General features: G+C 37.2%; 1 long non-coding RNA gene across 1 annotated transcript; it reads left to right on the forward strand.

Moving 5' to 3' along the window:
* The first annotated feature begins 8 nt into the window (after nt 1-8).
* On the forward strand, nt 9-26843 carry LOC148049724 (uncharacterized). Its single transcript, XR_015697866.1, has 5 exons — nt 9-916; nt 1840-1983; nt 20621-20789; nt 21842-21954; nt 26509-26843. It is a non-coding gene; the product is annotated as an uncharacterized LOC148049724 (long non-coding RNA).
* Nucleotides 26844-27036: the final 193 nt, after the last annotated feature.

Consider the following 27036-nt stretch of genomic DNA (forward strand, 5'->3'; position numbering starts at 1 on the left):
TCTTTTTTAACTTAAGGCAGAGCTTTTGCTTTTCCGTCCTGAGTCGCCTCCCTTTTCTTTCAGGGCTTCCAGCTCTGTTTTAGTCAACGGCAGTCAGGAAGCATAAGACCTCTTCCAGAGATGGTGCTCCATCTTTTTGCCCCCTCCCTTTTTTCACCCCCCCCCTCTCTGTTGTTGGAAGATCTTTAAACAACCCAGCCCCATGAATGTTTACTGTAATTTCAAAGTAAGATTCGTGGTCGTTAATGAAGCTTCCTTCTAACTGCACATCTCATTCAGCTTGTTGACTCGATTTATTGCATAAGCGAACCAAGTTTTATACCAAGCAGTTGCCTCTTATCCTGAAACAATTCACATCGGCGATTATCAGGAATATCAGTATATTTATACCAGTACAATTCAGCACCTCCCTTTACATGCCCCCTTCTTTCCTTGATGCAGAGCAGGATACGTCAGTCCAGTCCCACCAAAGTTGTAACCTCAAGATGTTCTCATCTGGGCCAGAGGATATTTTCAAGAAAGGGGATGAAGCAATTTACCTAATGTAACCCAAACTGGAGTTTTTAAAATGTTTGTTGAATGTTAATTTGCACCTCTCTCAGTATCTTTAACTGTAACATATAAACTAACTCATTACTATACTGATTCTAAGTGCAATTACCACAGAGTAAATTTCAGTTAATTCCATAGGTAAAGATTGGGTGCAGGAAAATTTTTAATCAATGGCAGTCTGAAGAATAAAGAATGTATAAAAAGTTAAGATTTTTTTAAAAATATGGCTAATTAATTCAGTCTATCTGCAAAGTTGTTTCGATTCAGTGATGGGCTGCTTGTAAAGATCCATCTTCTCCCAACCCCTTTGTTTGGTCAACCAAGGGAAGAGGGTGACGAGAAGAGTGTGGGATTATTCCAGAAGGTCAGTCAGATTCCTTTATGACTGCTGTGGGTATGCCAAATATTTTATGTAAACAGTTATCTCCTTTGTGATAAATGCCAAGCAGACCAACACCTGGAGGTGGGGAGTGGCTGGATGGGATAAATAACTTACCTATGTCTCTAAATTCTGTGTAAGTGAAAATAAATGCAAGTAAACTTCTACATCCTTATATCTTTGTAGAATCTCTGTTTTAGTTCCAGTAGGATTTTATTCCTCTGTTATTGAACAATTGTATGTGTGTGTATACTGCAGCTGTTTTATTGCAATGTCAAAGGGACCTCTTTTTTGATCAAACCAACAATAATCTAGGGTGTTTTTTGTGTTTTTTTGCCAACAGCCAGTTAGATCTCAATGAAACAACTTATGATGATACTGTGTTGCAGAAAGACTTGAGTAATTTCAACAGAGATTAGATTCATCAATTGCCATTGGCTATGACTTTTGTACTCTATGTATAGAGACAATCTATCCCTGATGAGCATAGGCTGATGATAAAAGTATGATTATGATGGCTGGTTACATTTGTTCAGCTTCAGCATCTGATTTCAGATGTTTCTGCTGAATATGGAAATTCAGTTTGGGGAAAGATCAATTATATCTTATATAGACAAGGTCCAATCTTCAGCACTTACACTTAAAAGAAAACAAGCAATGAGAAATTCTGCACTTAGGTTATAATAGGACAGAAAGGTGAGATAGATCAAGAAATCAAAGGCACTATTCATCAGAATGAACAAGAGGATATCAGATACAGTAAAGTGATATACCATTTGTATAGATCTTAACCCAGGGCATTTTTAAGGGCAACCATAAATGTTATTCCATCCTGTATTCCTTAACTTTCTCACTAAGCCTCAAAATTTGGTATATTAACAATTCTTTCTGCTCTGGTTTTTCCCTAGGGAGGAAGAGTGTGGAGTTGGTCTGCCTCAGCAATTAGAAGAGTCAAGAGCAGAATTTATCCCTTCCATGGAAATATATTTCCTATTTAAATAGCTTATTCATGTGGATTTTACTTATTACCTATTTTTGGAAAGTATTCTTAGGTGAAAATCTGGTTCAATTTACTATTATCTAACCTATTGTGTAATACATTTTGGCACAATGTTTAAAAAGGACATCCACTTCACTAAGAAGTTAAGAGGTTTTGCATTTTGGCTGTGTTGGACCCAAGAGTATTGTAGACAGAAATGCAGGGTTTATCTGGGAAAGGTAAATATGCCAAGAGTCCTTGTAAGACCCCTCATGAAATCCTCCTGCACCTTCTTGATTATAAAGATAATTGATACATGAAGGTCTTTGTCGGTTGCGCTTGCCTAGGTCCACAATGAAGCTATGAATGCATGATGTAACAAGGAATTTGTTCAGTTACAATTGTTATTATTCAGCTGCTCTTCTAGAAAAATATCAGCAGGTTCTTGGTCCACTTTGTTTATGACAGATTCTCTGAAATCATTAAAATCAGTCATGTACACCTACATTAATGAGAAAACTCCCATGCACTCACAAATACTCCTCCCCAAGTGCTTATTGCACTAATGTTGGTATTTAATTTGCTTCTTTTACATTATATATCATCCTTCCCTAACTTTCCTTTCCCTTTCCTCTCCATCCTTCTTAGCTGTTCTGAGAATTGAAAGTCCATTCTGGAGAATGCCCTATTGAGAAAGGCAGCCTTAAAGCATTCACTGACTTTATCTCTTCTATTTCCTGAACATTTTCAATCTAGCGTTCTCATTTTTTATCCCTGGGATCTAATATTTGCTTCTCACCTGTGCTATTCTTCAAGGTTCCCAAATAATTTTTGAGCAGCTACGTCATGCTGTTTTTATGCATCACAATTTTAAGATGTATGCCTAAGTAGTTAACTATACTTCCCATTTAAGCCTTTATAAAGAAAATAAGCTATGCAAATTTTGCAATGAGAAGTGAAATGTTTCTGTTGGGGAAAGGGAATGAGAGGGAAGGCTGATTAAAGCTTTATTTGTCATTTCTATGTTTTATATGATTCCTTACATTGTGGGGTCCTTGGCGCTCATTGAGCTTGATTGTTTTTTGCAGACATTTCATTATCCAATTAGGCAACATCATCAATTAGGTAACCCAACATCATTACTTGGGTAATGACCCCACAGTTCTACCCTGAGATAGAACTATTATCTTACATTGCTCCTTCCATTGTTTTCCTTATTAGGTCAAAATACATACTTTTTCCTTAATTTTAAATTTGGGGTGAGGGAATCATGGGGAGGGGAGCAACTTAACCTGGAAATATTGCAAATGGAGAAGAATGATATCCTTTCTCCTCGTTATTTAAGAAGCCCAAACCAAACTTTTCACTCAATCAGCTGAAAAGCTGCTCAGAGACAGTCCACTGAATTTATTGTCTACTTGGCCTCAAAGATTTTAGATGTATATCAGCATATTGCAAAGTCAGATTTTTTAATGGGTCAATATCAGAGAATATCAGTTCTACTTACTATTACTATTATCTCAACACTAACTCAAAACTACTTTTAAGTGATTGTTGTGCACAAAAGAGCCAAATATGTCCCAAGCATACTAAATTAAAGTATTATATCACATATTAGCCCACCTCAAGTTTATTAGTTTCCCCCCCCCAGGATTGGGACTCATAGACTCTTGTAAATGCAACTCAGACATGAAGAGAGTCATGATCTGTGAGACTTGATAAGTATTGAGTCATACAGGTCCAACAGAAGTATCTTGTCTAAAATAATCAAGACAACTCTCTGTCTGACAGTGAGAGATTCTCCAGGGCCTCCCAACTCTCAAGAACACGACCATCAACAATTGCACAACTATGCTACACAGCATGATTCCATGCTGGCCAGGGGACTTAGGTCTAAAGCAAATGCAACCATCAAGTTGGGGAGGACTGATATAAGTTTACAGGTTTCATTTCCTTTTTGTTATATTGAATCAGATCACTGGCTCCGTTTACGGCATTCAGTGTTGCTCTCAAGGGTTAAAGCAGAACACTTCCTCCATCACTCCTGATTAATTTTATTAAACCGCAGAGTCTGAACTGGGACTGTTCTGGTTCACGTATAGTATCACTTGGATATAGTTTCTGTTCAGTGAGCATTTTCAGGTTTTTGTTTCTGTTTTTGTGCTTTGTCTTTGTAGCAACATGACCTTCTACCTACTGGGACAACTCAGTTGTTATGCAAAGCAATTTTTAAATGAAAATACAACTGTGTTTATGATCTTACTTCAGTTTTCCTTTGCTTTACAGACCTGTGAAGGTCATAAAAGATTGGTCATAATGTTTCTTTTTCATCATTGTCTTAACTGTGAATGGTTCCTAAATAAGGCAATTGCTACATAAGGACTACTTGTCCTTGTATTGTTAAATTCCAGCTTTCCCTACCCAACATGGCCAATGATCAAGCATGATGAAATCTTTAGTATAACAGTGCCCATTTCTACTTTAGACTGCTGCAATCTTTTTCCATTTACCCTAAACACAACAATCATATCCCTAATGCCACATTTCCCAATGTCCAATATAAGGCAAGTAGCTCTAATTAACTATCACAACAAAAAGTGCAAGAGCTTTGCAAGAGAAACATTTCACATAAATATTACAGAAGAGGAGCTAATGGATTAATTGTTATTTGTTGTTAGTTGCGAAGTTGTGTCTGACCCTTTGTGACCTCATAGACAATGTTCCTCCAGGCCTTCCTGTCCTCTACCATCCTCTGGAGTCAATTTAAGCTCATGCCTACTGCTTCTGTGACTCCATCCAGTCACCTCATTCTCTGTCGTCCCCTTTTTCTTTTGCCCTCAATCTTTCCCAGCATTAGGCTCTTCTCCAATAAGACCTTCCTTCTCATTAGGTGGCCAAAGTATTTAAGTTTCATCTTCAGGATCTGGCCTTCTAAAGAGCAGTCAGGGTTGATCTCCTCTAGTACATATTGGTTTGATTTCCTTGTAGTCCAAATCTAATTGTTATAGGTAGACATTAATTCATGTCTTTCCAAAAAATTCTGCTAAAATAATTTTACAGAAGATAAATATGTTGTTGACTCAGGTTACTTCTAGTAACTTCATGGATCTATGTAAGTTTTTTGGTAGCAGCGCTGATATGGTTTCCATTTGCATTCTTCTGAGTTGTTTTATTTCCTGGTCTAGCCTACAGTCCTTGGATTTCCTGAGTAAATCTCAACTGAATGTGAACCAGACCTGATGCTGTTTAATTCCTGAGACCTAACAAGTTTACCAATGCATAAGTAAATCTCATAGTAAGTGATTTCAAATAAGACATGATTTCACCAATCTAGATTTTTCCTCAAACAATTACTTTTGCTGTATCAAGAGGTTTGCTACTAGGGCAAAGGCTAAAGCAGAGACAGGGGTTATGCTTTATTATAAGTGACAATTTTTTTATTCGTAATCATTTTGCAGGATTTTGGTTTTATGAGAATGAGAGACTGATTTATTTCATCCACATAATTACCATAGGGATATCCGCTTCATTGTGCTAAGTATGACAGGGGGAGGGAGAGGAACTTTACTTTTCAATGCAGGTTTTCAAAGACAACTCTTTCTAATCCTAGAAATTCGGAAAAATGTAATTTCATAAGAGCAAGATAGTAGAGCTGCTGGCATGTGATTTGGACATGACAAAGAGGATGCCATGACAATCATGATTCTAACAGAATAACAGAATTGGCAGGGATCTTGGAGGTCTTCTAGTCCAATCCTCTGCTCAAGCAGAAAATCTTATATCATTTCAGGCAAATGATTGTCCAATCTCTTCTTTAAACTCTCCAGAGCTGGAGCACCCACAACATCTGGAGGCAACTTTTCCCACTGATTAATTGTTCTGACAGGAAATTTCTCCTTAGTTCTAGGTTGCATTCTGCATATGTCCTCTAGTTTGCAGGTTGCAAGCAAGAAATTCTACCTTGGTGATCAGGTTATAATAATTTACTCCTAGAATGGAAAATCCAGAGTTCCCAGAAGTCTGACCAAGGAAAGTAGGATGATATCCATTCATTCCTTTCTAAATTCTTGCCCTTCGGGATAAGATGAGTGTCTGAAACTACTGCAGGGCAATTAGATATGTGCATGTGAGTATTTGAAGGAAAGCCAACTTTATTTAAAACTATTTGCAAGGAGTAGTGAACAAGCTCCAGATTTGTGGACGTTTTGACAAGGTGGTTGGTTGAAGATTCACTAACAGCCAAGTTATCTGGCACCTGAAGTTCAGAAACCACCTGTCATGCTAATTCCTGAAGGATTGTTTTGAAGCATTGTGGGAACTTTGTTGTGGGTGTTCACAGTGACCATAGATTTTCTTGGTGCCTGATGCTGTAGCCTGACAAGGTTATTTCTAAGAAAATATGAAGTAGGGGGAGCCCCAAATTTATACCTTCAGCATTATCTATGTGGCCCTTCCCTGATGCAAAATATAGTGAAAGCATATAGTACTGTACCAAATGGATAGCAGCTGCTAGTTGATATTAACTTGCAACAATGTGTATCACTTACTGAGTCACACCTCCTGCCTCCAACAATGCTCTTCTGATATTTACTGGTAAACACATGCTTTTCCACTCTTCCAGATGGCATGATGGGGTAGTCACCAACGTCACTGCTAACGCTTGTTCAAATCCTACATTTGCTGAACAGGAGGGCCTATGAATAAGGAACATGGGGTAGTTGTCCTGGGTTTTATGCAAGACATTTGAAATGATTGAACTGTAAAATAGAAGTAGTATAATATCAGTTTAATTCAGTATTTTATATTTCTTCATTTTCTGGGCCATTAACTTCAAGTGGATCAAGTAATGGAGAATAGATAGATAGATAGATAGATAGATAGATAGATAGATAGATAGATAGATAGATAGATAGATAGATAGATAGATAATAGACAGACAGATAGACAAACAGATAGATCTAGGATGTAGCAAGGTTTATGTGTCCTCAGGGTCACTTGACCCTGGTCCTGGTCAGAGTCCTGGTTCGTGTAGTCTGCAATTTGTTTTTCTGGAAATCCATTTCGACTCACATCATTCAAAGGGTGTTCATCCCAAATTGTATAGCTAAAAGTCTGTAGAGACTGTGGTCAAATGTAGAAGTTGTGGACAGTGTGGACCAATGCAAGCCAAGAATCCTTTCTGACTGCCAGCAGCGCCTCAGGCTTTGAGAACAATTGACAATTGAGGTCAAGTGCTAGATAGCTAAAGATATCAGTGTGATATACATCTTTGCAATAGTCAGAGCAATGAGGCTTAAATGGCAACCTTATCTGCTTACAGAGAACAATGATCTGCCAGGCACTTCTGAAAACAGCAATTTGTCTGAGCTTCAACTGGTATGTGACCTGAGACATAATACTGAGCCCACCCTTATGTCTGAAGTTTGCTCTGGTTACCAAGAGGCTTCCAAGACATCTTTCAGAGAGGGTCCAATCTTGGTCAGCCACTGAGACCAGAGGTTTTGTCTTCTAAGCTTTTGGACTTATGCTGGAGCCCATCCTCAGGGAATTTCATTGTGCTTTGTGCTGTTATGTGTGCAGAATTTAAATGGTGGCTGTTGTGTGTAGCCTCTTAGATAAAGATTGGGGTATTGATGGATGGCTATTAAGTTGTTGGCTGTTGTTGCCTTGTGCTGCTAAGCCCCCCCCCCCCGCTTCCTAACTACTTAATAAACTGGGGGTAAATCAGCACTCCCTTTGATTGACCAGGGGGCCTGTTTCCTAGGCTTCAATCACCTCCCTGGCTGCTTTTGTGTCTGCTCATCCAACAAATTTAGCAGCTGCAAAATTGAATGTATGTCCTTGTTTATTGCAATGTGAGTCTATCAGTGAGTTTGGATCCCCTCATATGACTGCTTGATTGTGTTCTTGCTGTCTGGTGGTTAGCTTTCACCCTGTCTGTCCTACATAGTCACATGGGCAATTCATGCAATTCAATTAATTCGTGTAATCTGGTAGATTACATTGGAAATATTGCCAACTTCCAAAAGATCTTTATAGTGCATAATTTGTCCTAGCATAGTAGCTTCTGAATGATGCCTACTTGCAGATCTTGGAAGCTGTGTTCTACTGCTTTTGAAATGTTTTTGATGTATGGTAAGGCAGGGTATGCCATGTAGTTGGTCTTGTTCCTTGTTTCTCTCTTTCTCACCCCACCATGTTGCACAGACATCTTGTAAAAAATGATTGTGGGTACCCATTCTGCCTGATTTATTCATGTAGGTACCTCTCTCCATATGTTTGGCTTCCTGGGTGCTACAGTGAGTCACCCTGCTGTGTAGTGTTCTGATGCAACTCTTTCTGGATGGTTGATGTTGAAATTTAGAATGTGTGGGGTGTTGGTGACCTCGTGATAAACTCTAGTTTCTAGAGTTCCATATTCTTGTCTGTTGACAAGCATACCTTTCAAACAATTTGACTAATGAAATTTAAACAACTAAAGTGGATAAAGCCAATTTTAATCAAGGCAAGGGGTCAAATTTTGATGATCAGATCTTACCAATAATCTTCCAAAAAAGATAAGAAAAACAGTAAAGTTTGTTTGTTTTGAAAGTGTGTTATAGCAAAACTTATCTAGTATTATATTTGTCAGATTCTCATTCCCAAAGGTGTAAGTCACCACAAAATAGATTTCCCATCAGAAAAGCTATTCTCACATACAATTTGCTAATTTGCTTAAAAGCATCCTTGTTTCAAGAGTGCAACTCAGTGATAAGCTGCCAAAATATATATTCCAAAACACTGGGGGTATGGATGGATTTGCTGTCCATGGTGACCCATTGCCAGAATAGAACAATTTGTCCTAGATAGCATTTTAGTCCCAAATAGGTAGTTTGGCTTTCCTTAATGGGCTGCAGCATCTTTCACGTGAGTCACACACATTACCTGAAATAGAATTCAAATGCAGCAATTACCCAAAGTGGGAGCATATAGAGATTTGACTTGCAACAACAGACAATCCAGCCTTTGTGCTTGGAGTTAGTAGCAATAGATGGCTTTCACAAATCAAACAGCTGCATTCAAAGAGGATGTAGCTGGCAAGTGAAAAAGCTAGGAAATATACCAAAGGAGAAACAAATAGCATGTGCACAGTGTTTCTTGTATAAAAGCACTACAGATGATCATGGACATAAAGCATTTTACTTCTGTTCTTGTTGACATTCTAGGATTCTTTGGATCTCTATGATATTCAAGGATTAGGGCAGAAACAGGGATGCCCTGTCTGGAAGTTCAGCCGCACTATATGGTATACCCAAGAATTGTGGTGCCATGAGTTCCTGAAAACAATTTGGTGCTCAGCTAAAAAGATCTAAATATAGGACCAAATAATTTGAGGAACTGTCTTCATCCATATGAGAAATAAGATCTTCACTGGAGATCCAATTCAAGCTGCTACCAATAAGATCTATTTCCTGTAATTTTAACATTTAAGAGACCTTAGAAAAAGATGGGAACAATATAAGCTCTTCTCAATAAGAAGATAACTGGAAAGATGTGATATTGAAACAACCCAAGATAAACATGGAATCATGTGAAAGGAATACAGAAGGAAATATGAGGTGGAGTTATTGTTTATAAGGGAAACAAAAGAAATTGAATTATCTACACACAACACAATTTTTTGTTTCACCAGAACTCATTTGAGTCTTTGAGAATGACTAAAAGTGACTCATAAAAGAAGAAGAGATGTAAGTGCTCCCCTGATTGTACTTTAATGTGGGAAGATCTTCAAGAACAGCAAGGAAACTGGGGGGGGGGAGGGTGACCTCTCTCAGTCTCATTATCTTAAACACCATGTAATGTACTGCATTATTATTTGATAAGCTTTATAGATGACACAACTACTGCTGTGTTGGTTCCATCTGGGAAAAATAAGCTTTCTGTAGTTTGGAAAGACATGATAAAAAATAGTGCTAATGTACTGCAGTTTCCTATAGAGTTGGGAGTTGGCAAGTAATTCTTTGACAGAAAATTTTCATTGCTAACATGTGCAATGCTTTGCACTCTTCATCTAAAAACAACATATATAGCAACAAATGAATTCTATATGCTGAATTTGCATTATTGCAGGCCAAAAAAAAGGGAGATCACCCTGAATTAGACATTTGACTCCTGCCGAGGTAATAAGTAGATCTACAGCTTAGGAATTTCATGTCAGTGAGAGAAATGTTGTTAAAACCACAAAGTGTAATGGCTCATCTCCTAACTTGAGAAAGTAAAGACTCTTGAAACGGATTATTTCAAAAGGAACATTTAATCAAGCAGGATGGAAACCATTAGAAGCAAAGCAGCATCTGAAACCTTTAGGCCATGCAAATGGGATTAAGCTGATAATGACCCCTCCCCTTTGTCCGAATGCAGATTCTGACCAATACACAAGTGTGAAGGTGCTTCCTTTACTCTTCTGCCCTGGGAGTCAATAAAGCACATGGCTATCTCTAGTTAGACATCAAAGTTATATATCCCACATGGCTACCATAAACATCCCTCTAGAGATGTTGGGACCTTCAGTCTCCCGGTGACAGGAAACCAGTTGTTAAGTTGTAAAACTCAGTTGTTTCAGATGTAGCTAATGATTTAATTCCGAGGCTCCCCTCCTCCCAATTGAATGGCAGTATCACTTTTAGGGATCTGACACAAAGATAAAAATTTCTAGACAAAATTTTCACTGTTAAATGAAAATAAAGCATAATAATCACTCAAGCCATTAAATGTTTGCTGAACAAAATAGCTGTAATGTAGAAAAATAGACATGCAACTTTCTATGGGCATGATCCAAATGTAATTGCAAACTCAAGTGTCCCATTAAAATAAGTGGAATATAAAATATGAGTCAAACTGAGATTCTGCTGATGGCATCCCGGCAGTTTTCCTGGCAGTAAATAAAATACTGTAAGTTATTTGCTAGACTATAATAGTCTAATCATAGCCTCATTAACTGAAGCTTTAGGGATACCAAATTGTAAAAAAAAATAATGTCATGATAGACTGAATTTTTCCATTGCAGTGATGCCTGTTGAACCTGCATGGCTGGGAATGAATTAAAATAAAATCCAGAACATATGGAAAGCACTATTTTGCTAGAATACTAGACCTTGATTATGAACTGTGTTTATTTGTTGAAAATGACTGAATTACACTAACACTGAAATTAGAATCTGAGTTCTTACCAACTTGCCAACTCTTTCATTTGATACCAATTTATATTTCATTTTCCCTTTATTATACCTCCCTGTATTATTTCATAAGTAATTAAACAAAGCATTTCTCCCAACGAATGAGCTTGTTAATAAAACCAAATTTTGCAAGAAATTTGATATACTTCTATAAAACACTGTGAAATCAGAACAAAGAACTTTACAAGAATGTACTTTCTATAATATATGAATGAACACATTTTGCTGATTTCCCAAGCAAAATATATCTATATTAAAACCTAAGGAGTAGAATAATACACAGTTAGAGCCATGGTGGGAGGAGGGGGCATGATGAAACAGGCAGCAAAACCTGCAGCTTATGTATTTGCATTTTTTGTTGGGGCAGAGCTATAGAAATGAATTTTCTCATAATTCTACCATGTAGTCCATGTCAGACTTTTGATATAATCTCAGTGTTTTTTTGCCTATGTTTTTTAGCCTTATATCAGTGAAAGTTTTAAACTAGCAACTCTGCCCTACAAATACATTTCATTACTAAAAGTATTAAAATACCACAAATGTTTCTGTGCATGACAATACCTGTAAAGAACATGTGTTTTGCTCTAATTTCAATATGGCACCAAAGGAGAAAATGAATCATAAAAATAAAAGAGGAGTGAAGTAACAATTGAATGTCCTAATGATCTTCAACAGGTAAAAGAGTTGCAAAGATTTATTACCAATGTATTTATTGAATTAATGAACTTATATGCCATCTCAATCAACGGCAATTCCAGGCAACTTATGTAATAGCATTACAACTCCCAACATAATAACAATAAAAATGAAAACCATCTGCACATTGAAAAAGAACAAAATAAAAACAAAAACAGATGATGACTGGATAATCTTGCCCAGGAGTAGAGATAGTGTTGAGCCTGTGTGACCACACATGGCAAGGGTCTCAGGCTCAATTTATTTCCCCCAACTAAAAAAACCACCCAGAAAAAGCAGCACCAGTGTGCAATACAAGGCCTCTACTGCCAAACTCCAGTTTAGATAGTTACCAGTATTAATGCTATCAGAAGCTGCTGACAGATTAAACAAGACAAGGAGAGCAGCCCCATTGTCTGGAGTCTTGCAAGGGATAATCTATAAGCATCATTAATACTGTTTTAGTAGTGGACACAGGTTGGTCTTCCCTTCCAGGATAAGATCATGGATGGATGAAGATTTGTTACAGGCAGATCTGATGTTAAGCAGGAATTGCCATGAGAATCCAGTGACCTGGATCCAGGGATGAGCACAGTAGGCTAGATGAGAGAGATAAGTAATATAACATAACATAACATAACATAACATAACATAACATAACATAACATAACATAACATAACATAATAATATAATATACTGTAATGTAACATAACGCAACGCTACGCTACAATACAATACAATATTTTATTGTCAGTGCAAAACATATGTATAATGAGATTGGTTGAGCTCCCTCAGTGCATACCCCCACCCAAGTGTAAGATACCAAATCCCCCTTCCCTGAGAATTCCACCTCCCATTATAACTTTCTCTGTTTCCACCAAAATACTACTTGCCTTCACATCTTAATTCAAATGGGAAGCTTATCAAATGAGGTTGAGTAAGTTTATTCACTCTTAGGTGAATGTTTTTCACAGGACGATGAAATGCACCAGCAAAATATTAGGATAAAAATATGCCATGAAGAAATACATCCCTTAGAAGGAATAGTTATTTTGCACTGTTACTAATTACAGTTGCCCAGTTTGTAATTATTTAAGAATGGAAAAGATCAGGGCAACCTGTGACGTATCTACTTGTTTGAAAATAGAGCCTCATGGCTTAATGGATGCATAGTATCAATTCAGCATATGAGATTCGAAGCTTTGGGGATCAAGTAATAACTCTTGGCAGGAGACCAACTCTCTGGAAATAAGGCTTTACATATCACTAGAGCTTGAGTTTAAATTAAATGAAAGAAATAATCTTGGGAATAAGACATGAGGTGGGAACTGTATTGTCAATATAGTATACTTATCCACTTCAGCTTATTTGAAGGGAGCTGCACTCAATACGTAACTGAGCCTGTAATGCAAATAAGGTATGTATGTCCAATAGAACCAGTTTGCCAATTAGTGGTTCAAGGTTTGAGGTACAAAGCTCTCAATGCCTCAGCCTAATGGGACTGAGAGAAAAACTTCATACCTGACATTGTATTCTATAGCAGTCTTCCCATCTATCCATCTTTATAGGATCTGGTCCAACATGCCTAGAGCGCACCAGATTGGGGAAAGTCAATCTGTAAATAAACCTTCCAAGGACCAAACTAGAACTGTAAAGGCAGGGAAAGATGCATTTTAGCAATGATAATCCGCACTAAATCTGGGACTTTAAAGTGTGTTCACTATCTTAGGCTGGGTAGCCAAAAGAAGCAGATTGTAAATCTAAATGTTGGATCTCACTACTGGCTTCCTGGGAAAAAAAAGCAGCTTATAGAGGTTAGAAGAAGATAACTATTACCCTATAAGGATACTGTAATTGAAGACCAGTTAGAAGTAAAATGTGTAACTTGTATCAGTACTGTAACTCTTGAGAGCTGGTGTCAGTTTTAATCAAGCATAGTGTAATCAGAGCTCTTGTGTAATTGCATTAGAAACAAAATGGTTTAATCTTTGAATAGTTCTATAAACGAATCCCTATCAAAATATAGTCCTTCTGAAGCCGTAAAATGTCCAATAGATAGCTGGAAAAAACATCCTTTAGAGCAGGGGTGTCAGACTCTTGGGGTGCTTAGATCTGGCCCATGGGGCTGCCCTGGAAACAGCAAAGGACCAGTTTGCAGTGCCTCAGCCAATGAAAATGGAGCTTGGGAAAGAGCATGGCAGCTGTTCCAGGCTTTTTTGGCAGCAACACCCCCTCCGACCGCGGCCCCTCCAAGCTCTGTTTTCACTCGCAAAGGGCTGCAAGAGGCCGTCACAGCTGAAAATGGGGCCCAGGAACCTGTTTTCTCTGGCAGAGCTCTCAGGCCCCCACAGGTGTCCCTGACATGAGTGACATCATGCTGGCCATTCCCCCTGGCCACACCCACTCTGGCTACCCAAGGTCAAACACAACCTTGATGTGGCCTTCAATGAAATCAAGTTTGACACCCTGCTTTAGAGTGACAGAATGAAGGTCCTACTCTTTCAGAAGATTAAATTATGTTGAAATGGGTTACTTTGAAAAGTCATCTCACCAGTTGAAATATGTTGGGTACTTCATTGTTTTGTAATGCTTAACTTTTGATAATAATTCCTTTTCAGATTTGTTTTGAGATTGTAATTGCTTTTGCTTCTATTTATGTTCCTGCAGGTCACTGAACAGTTTATCTATTTATTAATATTTTATATTTCTAAACTGTCCATTTCCCTCATTTTAATACATTATATTAAAAAGAAAGAATGTTGTGACACTGTAAAGATTAATACATTGTATAATGACATTTAGGCAGCCTCTTTCAGCCTAATTCTTTCTGTCCTGATGAGAGATGTTAGGAGTTATGATCTGAATCTATGTAAAGTATCAAGTTGTGAAAAGTTGGCATAATTTTCATGTATTATGAGATGGATAAAATGTAATTTCTTATTTATCTGGCACCCATGAAGCTATAAAGAAAAAAGAGAGCGACTGGAGTTAAGTAGCAATGAAATACAATATATACAACCTCTAACAATTGAACTGGAGCCAATAATAACTCTTTATGACCATCACAGCATTACAATGTCATATAATGTGGATTATCTGAGGTCATATTGGAGGCTGGAAAAGCAATTGTCTCTGTTCCTCTTGAACTCAACTGAATTTCAAATAATTTTTCTCAGAACTTCAGCTTTTGTGGGAATAGGAATATTGTTTTTTGGCCAAGTGTGATTGGATACACAAGGAATTTATCTCCAGTGCATAAGTTCTCAGTGTACATACAAAAACAAGTTGGTAAGTCATAGGTTATAAATCAAAAGATACAAACAACAAATGATAAATCATAAGATACCAGTAGGAGAAGGTAGTAGGAAAGATGAGAAGAATAGAAAAGTATTTTTCTAGGATACTGTTTTCATCTTAAGAATGGAGCTTTATATATATTAAATATATAAACACAGGTTTATGAACTCATGCCCAATGCTTAGACACAGTAAATATCAGAACAGAGTTGCCTGTGAAATGAGCCAAGTACATAACCGATGTTCAAAGCAAGGCAGCTTCAGAGCCCTTTGTAATCAGCTCGGCTCCTCTCAGTGACTACCAAAACAAATTATGGGAAAGAATCAGACAAACAACATTATTCTCAGTCTGCCCAACACTTTGTTTGGAACTCCCACTTCCTGAAGCAAAAGGAAGCTTCACGAGCAACTTTCACTGCATCAGTTGCATTGTGCAGAGAGAATGGAGGAAGGGGAAGACGGAAGATGGTGAAATATCTGCTTACTTAAAGAGATAAGTGGAAGCCAAGATGAGACTGGATATGCTGTGTAAGAACAGGAAATGAATGGAAAGAAATTATGCTTAAAATTGTGTCCAGAGAGAAATGGCAGCAGTGCCCCCCAAAGTTGTTGAATGCTAGTCTCTATAAAACAAAGTGGATTCCTCTATCTACAAAAGGGAAAAAAAATCTAGCCTCTGTCATGACCATAGCTAATCAACAATTGTAGCAAGCCCAATTGATTAATAAGCTGCTGAAAACTTAAAGACAAGGGATTATATCCTATTGTCACTTGGTACAATAGGGTAGCAATTCATTCTCCTAATAACTGAATGCATATTACAGCTGCTATTTCTAATCTTCTTACATACATTTGTGTTAGATTTCTCATCACTCTTAGCTAGCACAGCCATCGACCATATTCATGGCATGACATTATTTGAATTGATCTTCAGTCCTTCTGAAGAGTCTAAGATGAAGTAGATAGTGCAACATCTTAATCAGTGTTTAAGGATGATGGAATTACAGTTCAGTAGCATATGGCAAGCCCTATATGCCATAGCCTCCTTTTTTATAATACAGATTCGAAGAGTATCTTCATTCTAAATTACATCAAATTTCTGTGTAATGTTTGCTGTATATTGCCAGCAGGTTTATCCATCGTACCATACCAATGACAACATGTCCTGATGAAATATTAAAGTAATGAAAGACTGAAATTTTTGTGACAATACATAATAATTTTCTAGGGCATAACTTTTTATGTGGGAAAAACCCAGAGGTCCTTCAAAAGAAAGAAAGAAAGAAAGAAAGAAAAGAAAGAAAGAAAGAAAGAAAGAAAGTAAAATGAAGGGAAAAAAAAGAAAAACAAGTTGAAATGCTGGAATTTTCTTCACCAGAATGCTGAAAGGAATTACAGATTTTCATGGCAGCAATAAGATATCTGGGTCAAATTCTTATTTGTTTGTTTATTAAATTTGTATTCCAATGAAACTTTCCAAAGTCCTGGTAGTCTACAATAATAATTATATATTATAATAAAATGTCCACAATAATAAATCATGACCCTATTCAACCCCCACCCCTCATATAATGTGAAAAACTAGGGAAATATTGATACAGATCCACAATCATCATAATTTACCAAATGCAAATTAAAAATTACGAAACAATTTTGAAAGGCCCCCTGGAAGAGTTAAGAGTGCCAATATAATACATCATTGGAAAATATTTTGTAAAGCTTGAAACTAGAAATAACCATTGATCCCAGAGAGTAGAATTCAGAATAATTCAGTACTCTAACCCTAATAAACCTGGTTCTGTGCCTGGGCCTGGGTTGTGTGTGCAGGGACTTACTTCTTGGTTGCATTTGTGATTTGGGTTTGATGTTTCTCAGCTACTTGGTATTTCTGTAATGTTTCTAATTGTTTTGTCTTATTTTAATTCTGTTCACTACCCAGAGTCACTTGTTGAGATGAGCAGCATATAAATAAAATAAATAATTAATTAAATTACAGCTAATAAGATAATTAATTAATTAAATTACAGCTTCAGCTGTCTTATCTGAAATCTTATAGTTTCAGCTGTCCTATCTGAAATCTTGTAACCAAGTGATAGCTAAGAATTGTAAGAATAATGATAAAATTATAATGCTGTAATCTCTGCGTCTTATCCCTTTTTCTCAGAATGTAGTTAATATTCTGCAATTCTACAGCATGTACTGTATGTCAGGCTTGCCTGTTGGGATTCATATTGCCAGCAAAGCAGGCAGTCTATTATCCTGCTAGTGATAATCATGTTGAGGAATCTGCAGGCAAGACAGATGTTACCGCTTGTTACCCAAGAGAAAATTATGTATTTCTTTTAAAGTGTGACTTATATACTCTGGGAATATATGCAACCCACCTTTAGAGTCTAAATCATTCACATGCCTTCTTCCTCTTATTTTCTTCCGCCTTCTCTTTGACTCAGCAGAAAAGAAACAAAAATAAAGAGTTAGGAATAGGGTGGAAGTTCTTACAACCTTACAAATATTTCTTGGAAGCACAGCCGGCTGCCATTAAGGCCTTTTTTCATAGCCACATTAACATTTTGGGACCTCTTGGACTGCAGACCCAATTTGATTGTAGAAAGTTAGTACCCACCCTTCTCCTAGAAGAATGAAATACTCTAGGAAATATTGAAAGGGCAAAATATTATACCTCCCTGGATGAGAAAAGGAGAAACATGGTCTTGGAAAGCAGTCCCCATCTTTGTTAATAGCCCCAGAAAGACTGGTGCCAACCTATCTACAAGACAAAAGACTGAACCATCTTATCTACAAGAGATCTTCAGCTCCAGGATGATAGGATTAGCCCTCACTCAAGCTCCAAACCTGGATAAAGTCATTAAGCCATAATAGGAATTGCCCAAAGCCCCTTCATTACATCACCCAGCAAGAGTCAACCAAGCCTGGAACTCAAGACAACCTACATAGTTATCCCTGCATGGCCCCATGGGAGTCTGACAGCCAATCAGAATACAATTCTTACACAGCAACAGGAAGGTCCAAGGTGGGGCCCAAGAGAGGGTATAAATCTTTCTTACCCATGTGCTCAATTGCCCAGGACCTCAAACCATGTGGCCCTGTCCACCATTAAACCATTTTTCCAAGTAGCCTCCATGTTTCCAGTGACTTTCTCCCCACTTGAAACTGAACCCAGATGGACATTTCTTCCAACGTGATAATTATGCAGAGCAGAACAGCAAAACACAGGGTTGTGTACATCACGAGGTCTGATTTGAACTTCCCAAACCAGCATCCCCAACAGCCATGCTGAAAATGTTTCCCTGACAATTCTGTTGATTATGTAAGTATGGAAACAGGGAGAAGGAGGGAATCCTCCTGAATGCCCTAGGCCCGGGATGGCGAACCTATGGCACGTGTACCACAGGTGGCCCGCGGAGCCATTTGTCAGGACACGTGAAGCGTTGCCCTGTCAGCTGGCCAGTGCCCATGCGGGCACTGGCAAGCTGAGTTTAGCCTTTTTAAAAGCCATTCTTCCCTCCCCAGCCTCCAGAGGCTTTATAGGAGCCTGGGAAGGGTGAAAACAGCCTCCCCGACCCCCCCCGGAGGCCCTCCGGAGGCTTCAGGGAGGCTCCTGAAGCTCTGGAGGGCAAAAAATGACCCTACGAGCAAAGCGGAAGTCATTTCTGGGTTGCTTGTAGGGCCGATTTTAGCCCTCCAGAGCATTCAGGAGCCCTCAGGAGGCTTCCCTGAAGGCTCCGAGGACAAAAAACGACCCTACGAGAAACCAGAAGTGACTTCGGATGAATTGGTAGTTGCGAGTAAACCGGTAGTTGTGATTTGTGGGTGGGCCAGTCCACCTGCCTCGGTGCTATGCCGTCCTATTTAGCCTTGGTTTTGATGCTGCACACCAGAGGTGGTTTCCTACCAGTTTGGCCCAGTTTGGCCAAATCGGTAGCGGTATGCCTGCCTGGGCCGCAGAACCGGCAGCAACCTCCAAACCGGTTCCCCGGTCACCGCCGTAACTGCCACCATCTTTTTTTTTTAGTTCCGCGCATGCGGAACAATTTCCATTGAAGGGTGCATGCGTGCACAATGCGCATCCAGTGCTCGCACGAGCGAACTGGCAGTAACACCAGAGACTTTAGCTGTTCTTTAAGGCTCCTACACAGTTGTTTCTATTTCAATTAATTACTCTGTTTCAACCTACATATGTAATTGATGATCATTAGCACCTGCTTGGTATAATTGGTTAATCATACACCTGACTCTAATCCTACAAAATCCCTGGCTTTGTGCAAGTGTGCATGTGTAAGAATTGATGCTGTTTTGAAGGCAAAGGGTGATCACACCAAACATTGATTTGATTTGGATTTCTCTTCTGTTCATTTACTTTCCATTTTGTTAATTGAAAAATAAATAAATTATTAACACTTTTATTTCTGAAAGCATTCTTAATTTACAGCATTTCTGCATAACTGCCTAACACTTTTGCACAGTACTGTACCTTTAGTCCAAGCAAGGCTCTATGGATCCATTTCTTAATATTTTATCATATTTAGTATGACCTTTGTTGAATGGACCTTAGTTAGCCAATTTTGGATTTAACAAACAAAATCTGAATCCAGAAATCATCCTCACCTAATAACTCACTAACAATAGTATCTTTTTACTGGCATAAACAGGTAATGTACATTTATTGTATAAACTGACATAATTTGCATAAATATTTCATAATTTTTATTACAAAATCACACACTTTAGTAGATTTTTGGACAGCACGGAATCCCCTTTTCCTGAATGATTGGTATACTTGCAAGCTAGGTTTGCACAATCCACTAAACCCTAAATGTAGTTTCACTGGTTTACTATGTTCACCTAGCATACAACACTTGTAAGATTAATTATGTATAAACAGAATATGTTTCAATACTAAGATAAAAGCATTGAAAGGGATTATCTAGTCCCTGTCCATCCTTACATATTTGTCATGTTTATAAGCAAATTTATAAAACCTGTTTGCTATAAACTAAAATTCGATGTTCGTACACACCAGGAGTACTGATTATTATTTCAATCCATCTTCAACGCCTGGAGTGGGAGAAAATGATTATTTTTCCCAGCCTAAGAGAGAGGTTTCTTACTGTCAGTTTTTGGTCACCTCTATGTGACTGAAATTTTAATACCATTCACCATTTGGGATTTCTCTGACTGAAGTATCATTCTTAGGGCAACTGAACATGTACAAAATAATTATAATCAGGTATTAAAGTTTAAAGTTTAAATTGATCTAAAGAAAGCATTAGCTAGTGTGGATTTTGGAAGATTTCCTGTTTGATATGCCAACATGGCTGTTATTTTAGTTTTTGTTCTTTGTGGCCTTATTTTTCTTCGTTTTTTAAATTTTAATCATTCCTAGGGTATACTTTCATATCTTTTAACATTTAAAATAAGACTTTATTTTTTGCAAATTACTTTATATGTTGTTATTTTAAAGCAAACATTTCATGTGGCAAATTCTTCTTTTCTTCTTTTCAGTTTTGAGATATTGGAACACTATGAGTTCTAAACCTCTCTTGAGCACAAAACTGGCTGGTGAACTTGGGCCAGTCTTTCTCGCAGCCCACTTCAAAAGTTTGTTGTGGGAATAATAGGAGGAGGAATCAGTACACCACCATAAGTCATACAAATTAAAGGGACATTTGCAGTATGCAAAATAGCAAAAGCAATAGCACTTAGACTTATATACAGCATTACAGTGATTTACAGCCTTCTCTAAGTGGTTTACCGAGTCAGCATACTGCCCCCAACAATTTGAGTCCTCATTTTACCCACCTTGGAAGGATGAAAGGCTGAGTCAACCTTGAGCCTGGTGAGATTTGAACTGCCAAATTGCAGGCAGCTGGCATTCAGCAAAAGTAGCCTGTAGTACTGCACTCTAACCAGTGCGCCACTGTGGCTCAGTAGGGGATATAAATGTAATAATAAATTTAATAAAAAACTACTGATCTTATTGTAGATTGGAGTCATAAATATAGCTTTAGAGGGATAGATTAAAAAGAAAAATGGATTTGAAAGATTAAGAAAGCAAGATCCCTAGGGACAAAAACAATACCCATACAAATACTGATATATCAACACAAATTATTTGGGAGGAACAAACAAACATAAATAAATAAATATTGTGTTTTGTCTGTGATATTGAGATCTATTTTAAAGCCAGAAAATGGCAAAATCTGCAGCATGCAGAAAAACGTGACTGGGAACCTTTTGAAAAGAACCAAAGAGATAAACTAACAATATTTTAAAGAAGTAATTTTGAAGAGAACTTAAGAGGGTATTGGTTTCTCTCAGATATTCAATAGCCACAGGTAACCAACCATGAAGGCCTATTGAACTATTTGAATTTTCCATCTTTCTTCAGAATATAATATAAGTTTTATTGTTAACTGGATCACATTAGTATGTTTTAAAATAAATACACTCGGTTCTAGCAGTATCAAGACCAAATTAAAGGCAACATGCTGCTGCAAGCCTCTTTTTCTTATTTTTTTCTAATGAAAAGCAGCCTCAGGAAACACTGAGTTTGAGGGGAAAATGGGTTGGAGGGAGAGGGAAGGAGGGAAAGGTAGAAATTATTTCTTTCCTAAATTTTTCCTTTCTAATCTGAGATTTGGAGAGGGGGGATGAGGTTGGAGTTAATGATGAGCAAATGATATGAAGGGGTTAAATAGCTATTCAATGCTCTTCTGCTCCTAGCTGCAGGATCCCAAGGATTTCATGAAATGAACCAATTGGTTTAAAGCGAGGAGATGAGAGGAAGAGATATGGTCGCTATTCAGACATTCAGTTGAATGTGAAGAAGGTGCAAAGTGAGTATAGAATGAACTGTATATTCAATCATACACACTGTTCTTCCCAACTTCCAGGAGTTTAGCTGGAAGCATGAAAGACAACTTTAGACTCTGAGATATCCGGGACTTTTATAAAACAGCATCTCATGCATAGAGATTAGGGTAAGGGCCAAATGCCTATTTTCAGTCCTTTTTGAAACTGAATATGATTAGGTTTATTAAGAGGATTGTGCCGAGTTTGGATTATGAACTGGTAGAAAAAAAGCTATCTCCCCCTACAAACTTTTATTTCAAGTGTTCTTTCTTATACACTTTCAGTTTAATTTAATTTGTTAGGAGTGTCAAAATTATAGTCCCACAGAAAGCCTATTTTACCCTCATCTTTCCTATGAGAATAATAATACTAGACTATTCATATACATACATACACATACATACGTACACACACACACACACACTATATATATATACAATTTTATATCAGCTATTTCAATTCTAGTGTCTTACTACTGATTTTAAAACTTCATTGTAAATTACTTCAAAACATTTTACAGCAATCAGAAGGTAATTCACAGTTTCACATTTGTAAAAAAACTAACTGCCCCTCCAACATCAAAGCTTCCATTCAGAACCAAAATTCACTTTGTTTCATAAGGAAATATTGTACGGCTGCCACAGGAACTAGCAAATTCTGGTACTGTATTAGAGGATGTGATTGCCATTATGTTAGTGATATTTTCAATTTTGAAAGTACCTCAGTCTAAGTTAGTAGTAACTATTGAATACATGGCTAATTTTCTGAAATCATTTCTTTTCTGCCCAACAGTCTGCAACAGTATATTTTCCATGTGATGATATTCAATAGGAGTATATATGCCTATTTCATTACATATTACATGGTAGAAATCCAAATCCACTTGTATATTTATAATATAAAGATATTATTCAATAAAAAACATAGGAGAATCATAAGTAAATAACTTTTGTTTAAATCTCAGTCAATGAAATGTCACATAATTAAACCCAATTAATTCCCACAAAAGTTTATTACAAAATGTTGAACATTAGAGTTGTGCAGAAAATATGCCACAGAATGTGTGTCATGGCAGGATTAAATATGTGTTTGGTTATACAAAATTCAGTAAGAATCTTACCTGAGTAGACAAATGAACACCTTCAGTTACAGAATTTAACTCAGGTTTGATGCAAAGATACTACAGTGGTTAAGGCACCTGGTTTTAAACCAGGAGACTTTGAGTTCTAGTCCTGCCTTAAACAAGAAAGCCAGTTGGATGAATATGGGACATTATTGTCTCAGTCTCTCAGTCCAACTCATTTCACAGGGATGTTGTCGCTAGTGAAAGAAGAGGAGGAAGGTATATTCGGTATGTTCATTTCCTTGAGTTATTTATAAGAAACAATAAAGATGGGATTAAAAAAAATCTTTAAAAATGCACAACTGATTGCTTTCAACTCTTTTTAACACTTTATCTTGCAAAGGTATTAAATATTCATTTATCCTAGTATTAAAGGTAGCTCTAATTTACCTTATTCTTACCATCCATTTATCATTTACTATATTCTCTCTCATGTCTAATTTGTTCAGTCTCTTCATAAATAATCTCATTTTGCTCTGTCCCAACTCCCCTTTTACAGTATACATTCAATTTATTGGTGTAGAAAAGTCCTAAATTATCTCTCAGGTCTGACGTAACTTTTTCTACAATTCCTTTAAAAAACGGCATCATCAACTTTGGGCAATTAATGATAATTATCTGCATTTTTTTTTACACATATCCAGTCACTTTTTTGACATAATGCTCTCAATGAAACATGATTAACTATGCTAAATAGCCTTCTTAAATTCAAATGGATTACAAAACAATGAAATGCAGGACCCAGAAAACCAGTGTTTAGCTCCGTCTCTTCTACTTTACATATAGATTAGGCCAGATTAGCTGTCTTTAAATAAACAGAAATGGAAACCACCTGACAAAGCAGTGCCCTTATCTTTCCTTAGCTTCCAAAGGATTTATTCTCTATAAATATATAGACTCTAGTGAGAAAAGTCTTACTTCATTATCTCTGTCAGTCAGCTCCCTTTACTAGGCTCGGTTGGAAGACAGAAACGTAATTTCATTAAAATCTGTAAAGGAAATGTTACGTTTAGTTCTTCAGATTAAATAGTTGAAAAAGTTGGGAAGAAAATCCTAATAAGAGCACAACCCAATATCAGGCAAAAATGTATAAAAGCGATAGTCTGTCAATCTTTCCTTCACATAGCTAGAGAATGAAAGGGCAACTAGAGATTCCCATATACCAGAATCACATGATTTATTTTGTGATATCAATTCCAGCAATTCTATCTATCTATCTATCTGTCTGTCTGTCTGTCTGTCTGTCTGTGATGGTTGTGCCCCACTTGACAGAAAGTCAGATACCCTTAGTATACTTTAAATTGAGCCTTTTCCATAATTACAGTTGAAGAAAATGTGATCGTAGTACTTTTAGTGAAACCAGTAAGCTTTTCTGCAGTGATTTTATATTTTGGCCCCCTATGGATCACTGCTTTATTACCGTTCACTACCATTTAGCAAACCTGAAGTAAGCACTAAATTTTTCTCTCCTGCCCGTTTTGTTTATTATAAAATGTATGTACACCTTCGTTTGGGAAATTCATTGCAGTGTACAAGAAAATTTCCATTTAATTTTCACAGCAACAGTGTTACGGGATACGTTGGATTTAGTGATAGGTTATCTATGAACTCCTTAATTAAATGGGGACTGATTTTCTCAGTCCCAGTCTATTAGCTGAGTTCAGTAACCTAACTCCTACATCATATTGACTTAAACTCATTTCCCTTTGGCACATCATTTTTTGTGACCTATTTCTTCCAATGCTCAATGTCAGCTGTAAGGAAGAATGAAGGAAGCTAAACAGAGTGGCACACCATCTCAGAAGTCACACATGTTTTCTACTGCAAGCCATCACAGAAGACCTTTTCCCTGATCTTAACCAGCAATTGTTTCACTTAGAGTAGAAAAAATGAGGCAAAGAGAGATAACAGATTTTGCATGGCTTAACCATCACAGCACCACATTTCCTTGTGAGTTTCTACTAATAATATCAGCTTTTTAAGGAGCAATAATATTAATTTTATAAGTGCACCAAAAACATACTTTCTGCACTTTTAAAGCACTATGTGTTTTAAAGGAAGAGATACAAATGAAGTGAACTGATAGTCTGTCTTTGATTTCATTATATGTACAAAAGATGACAACTACAACTAGTGCCGTATGAATCATTTTTCTCCAACCAAACCTTATAAATAAGCAAAAGAAATATACATGTATGAAATATGTGCTTATAGAAGCAAATGTCATTTTCACACTTAATCACTTTAAGCTAGTTTTTATGTTGAATCTCCAGCTATTATTGGTTATAGATTTCATTGCCCTGAGATTTGGTCATGCAGTTGGAATTAGGTAAGACAGATCTGGAGATCCAACTGTACACATAGATGTACACACAAACCTCCATAGGGTGGGTGGTTTGATGGGTTTAAATCAGGGGGTCTCCAAACTTTTTGCCATGAGGGCCAGTTTTGGTGAGGTGAAAATGTGTGGGGCCGACCATTCAGCCTCACATTCTTTGAACCATTACCATTAAATGCAAATGAACTATTTTATGAAAGACTAAACAAATAAGTCCAGTGGGGAGAAGAGGCTGCAAGCTTCTTGAAATTTGAAAATAAGCCGCAATTGGCCCCCGGGCCAGACTTTGGACATGCCTGGATTAAATGCAATGTTGCTTGAGAGAAGAACCTACAAACCAGTATTATCAGTATTTTGGAAATACTTTCTTCCCTTTTGTCCATATCACTCATTGGAATAAAAGACAACATCCTAACTCACTTGCTTGTCTGGTCTTTGCGTGGGCTTTGCCCTTATTTACAGAATTTTGTGGTGACCTTGTAAAAATGACATAAATCCACATGGCCACAACATTTGGCTCAATTATTGTAATTTCACTCAGCAGGCCCTTTTATCAGCTCTCACTTTGTTCAGAAACAAGCAGCATGTTCACACACTGGTTTTAGCTACCCTGATCATATTAGCTTCACTCCAGCTGCCTATAATACACTGAATTTACTAAACTGGCCCTGTCATTCTTAAAAGCCCTTCACTGTGCAAGTCTTCACTGATCTTAAGGCATGGGAGTGTACCAGCCTAGACCTGATCGAAATGCCCTTTCAAAATCTATTTGTCAAGCTGCTTCTCACTCGTCACACTGATCACTCCTCCAAAGGACAGCTACAATACAATATATAAAGAGTGTGTGGGCATGTGTTTTAAAAATAAAGGATAGAACCACCAACATGTTCTTCCTTTAAGGTACCCGTGGTCATCTGCATATGCTTATTGTGCTTCCCAAATGGTCATAGTGCGTCAAACTGGACGCCAACAGACACTTGATACACCAGAAAATGTCTATGTATGGGAATGCAATATAAATTCCCTTCTTCTCTATTTGATATAGTTTGATTTTTAAATATTTTTTCCTCACCTTAGGTATACTTGCTGAACAATCTAAGCTCCAAGAGTACAAGGGACTCAGTGCCAATGCAAGGAAAATTCAGTTGGAAGGAACTGGGGGGGAAATTCCAAGCAATAGACCAAACATCATAATATATTGGGTCACATTTATTACTGTTGGACATCACTGGAAGCTATTTTCGATGCCTTAGTATAAAGATGAATGCGTGCCATGTGCAGTTCAAGTCACACCTGAAAGAGTGGATAACTGCAGCAGAACTAGCACCATGGACAGCAACACCAGTGACACTAGCAAAAGCTTGGTATCATTTCCACTAATCCCTATTGAGGTGTGTCATATATAACTATAACTATAACTATAACTATAACTATAACTATAACTATAACTATAACTATAACTATAACTATAACTATAACTATAACTATAACTATAACTATAACTATAACTATAACTATAACTATAACTATAACTATAACTATAACTATAACTATAACTATAACTATAACTAACTATAACTATAACTATAACTATAACTATAACTA

Source organism: Thamnophis sirtalis, unplaced genomic scaffold (genome assembly GCF_051295495.1).
Source record: "Thamnophis sirtalis isolate CommonGarterSnake01/CBP01778 unplaced genomic scaffold, rThaSir2_p1.2 scaffold_1, whole genome shotgun sequence".
Lineage (NCBI taxonomy): Eukaryota > Metazoa > Chordata > Lepidosauria > Squamata > Natricidae > Thamnophis > Thamnophis sirtalis.